The sequence below is a fragment of the Stegastes partitus genome, unplaced genomic scaffold (assembly GCF_000690725.1).
Source record: "Stegastes partitus isolate 25-593 unplaced genomic scaffold, Stegastes_partitus-1.0.2 Scaffold247, whole genome shotgun sequence".
Lineage (NCBI taxonomy): Eukaryota > Metazoa > Chordata > Actinopteri > Pomacentridae > Stegastes > Stegastes partitus.
Window position 1 is genome coordinate 378,121 of NW_007577978.1, and position 3,254 is coordinate 381,374.

Here is a 3,254-nt window from a genome sequence, read left to right on the forward strand (position 1 = left end):
GAGGTAATGAGAATTAATCGAGAAGCGTCAGCGATGAAATGCCTCCTAACGATGGCCCGACTAATTGCATGTCAATAGGCTTTGCACGCTCAGCAGTTTGAAATACAAGACTCCCCGTCTTCCGCTGTAATTGGTTAGCTTTTGCGTTGTAATCACAACTTCCCCAACCGGAGCTGTGCCTGTCGAAGATAACACCGAGCGCTTATTGAATAATTATACGCAACATGTCCAGTTATTCCAGGCTTCCGCCTCACGTGTCAATATTGGCACGTGTAATGTCACCACCGCCGGGCCGCCGTGTCTTGAAATATTCATCACACCGGATGATTGAATATGGGCATTTGTTAATCAAAGAAAAATTACCAAACGTATATTTGCTGAATGTCAATTACACCTGAGAACACACACGAACCAGCCAATTAGCAAATCGTCTTCCACGTCTTCAGAGGTGGAGAAATAATTACGACGTTTCCTTCTTGGACTTTTCTGCTGGATGCAAAGAGCCAGCGATGACAGTGACGGTTTTATCAACACGCAGTAGATGGAAGAAGAAACAGCAAATAGTTGTGGAGCTTTGCTTGGTCCAGTTTTGGCTGGAAGGCGAGAAAATTAGAATGTATAGCTGTCATACTTAATTTGGTGCAACACATTCAAACCTGTGCATCGTGAGTATTTTGCACATAAAAAAACTCTGTGCAACGTCAATGTTTTAGGTGAATTGGTGCAGTGTAAACCTGTCTACCTGTATTTCTATTTATTGCAGAATCAGTGCAATGTGGTTATTTTCCACATGCAGAGAACTTTGGTTATACCTGGCTGTACTTAGCCCAATTTTAAAGGGAAGATGAGAAAGCGAGTGTTGTGGGAAGCATATAAAGACAACAAGTGAATGTGTCGTCATTTGGTGCATCATGAGTATTTTGGACATTTAAAAACTCCCATGGCTGCAGGGTGGCGCAGTTGGTCGCAGCAAGAAGGTTGCCGGTTCGCGTCCCGGTGGGGGCACCGGAATCTTTCTGTGTGGAGTTTGCATGTTCTCCCCGTGCAGCGTGGGTTCTCTCCGGGTTCTCCGGCTTCCTCCCACACAGTCCAAAAACATGTTGAGGTTAACTGGTGATTCTAAATTGTCCGTAGGTGTGAATGTGAGTGTGCTTGGTTGTCTGTCTCTAAGTGTAGCCCTGTGATAGACTGGTGACCTGTCCAGGGTGTCTCCTGCCTTCACCCTGAGTCAGCTGGGATAGACTCCAGCCCCCCATGACCCTAGTGAGGATTAAGCGTGTTATAGATAATGGATGGATGGAAAAACTCCCATTCGTTCTACATATACAACAATCTGTGCAATATCAGTCCTTTTTTACAAACAAAATCTGCGCAAAATAGTTCAAATCTGTGCAGAATCAGTAATTCTCTATCAGTGTTTCTACTGGTTAAAGAATCCGCTCTACTACCACTGATACGTGCACTGTTGTTATTTTGCACATCCTCATATGGAAGAGCCAGTCATGTATATTTTTCTACTGATATTTCTTAAATCTTTGCACTATCCCCTTTACTGCCGTAACAATGCGGATGAATAAAGGTGCCCTCGGTGCCTTTGCGCCACGCCTCCTCTCCCCCCTCCGTCGTCGTCGAACACATGCGACCTTTCGAAACTATGCGGCGTCTTTTACGAGACGGAACATGGAAGCAAAACGCCGGAGAACTCTCTGTTCCTCATTCCTCGCGTCTCCTTTCTTTCGGATGGAGGGTGCAGATGGATTGTGGGTAATTACGTCGGGGCCTTGAACTGTTGGGTAATTACGGCCAGGAATGCTCACAGCTGAGAGCCGAGGCCGGTAGACCGCGCGTCGGCATGGCAACGGCGAAGGTGTTAATTATTTTCATCCTTAAAGACGAAGGAGGAATCCCCTCTTCAAAGGGAAGAAACACCTGTGAGGAGAAGCCTCCCCCCTCCTCTTCTCCCCTGGCTTTTTTTTTTTTTTTTAAATTTCGATCCTTCCTCTTCTTCCCACAAACAGCTTCCCTTCCCTCATCTTCTTTCCTCACCTCTCAACTCTTTCCTCGCTCTTTCTTTGTTCCCGTCAAGGACTAAAAGTGAGGACCTAAATCGCCACATTAGGAACATCCCCAAGTAAATTCCTTGTATAACACTGACATCAACAACCCCCACTGCTTCATTATTAAGTGTATAAATGTATGTTGCTGCAGGCCTGAGGCTTGTACTTGACCAGCCAGCAAACCAGGAACTAAATTTAGACCCTTTTTTTTGGGCTTTTGATACGCAGGTAGAGTGTTTGAGTTGCTAAAAATGCTCCTGGGAAAGTTCCTGCAGTGGTGATAATGTCGTTAGAGTCAAGATATTACCACTATAACAGCACCGTGGCTTTTTTTTTGTGTGTGCGTGTTTCTACAGATGAAATTAATGCACACCTGCGTTTTCAGTAGCCGTTCTGGAAGTACCCCTCGTTTCCACTCATGCTCTTCTGAGATGTTTCGGAAAATCCCACCTCATTAACAGTTTGGACCGAGCCAACCACTTCCAACTTTTCCTGCGTGATCATGTTCAGGACAGCGTTTGTTCATTTCTTGTTCCAGGGGACGCTTAAAGTTTCAATGTGGGTCACATTGAGTAAATAAATAATTATCACATTTTACTGTAAAAGTCGTCAAATAATGTTTATTTTTATTACAATCAAGTTAAAATCAGAATGATTGACGGCTGATGGGGACATGTACACACCAGTTCAAGTTGTAAAGGGCGGATATTTTTGCCAAAGTTTTAAAATAAGTAAAAGACTTTTAAATGAACTCTTTGAACCCCAAACAGTTTTGGGTGTCCTGTCACATTTGTAGTCACTTTTTTCATACAAAAATGAAAAATGGAAAGCTGAATGTCTTTAAACTGGAATGAACATGTAAAACATTTTCACACCATTTTGCGTAACATCAACTTCAGTAGTGTTTTGGTTGTGGGCTGTTAGCAATAAGTTAGCATTAGCGCTAGCTAACATTGAGCAGTAATGATAATGCTATGGCCATACAGCACAATGTTATTCTGGTGAGCCAGATACAATATCAACTTTATTTTGTACAAGTAGCTGCATGGGGAACGTAACGTGTGCCTCTGGAAATGTTTACTCCAAGTATAATTACAAAAGCGTCATTTCTTTCTTGCTCCATCAGATCTTCTTCGTCCCTCCATTTATCTGTTTCCTCCGTCCATCTCACCACCATGGGGAGCAGAGCTTTGAGCC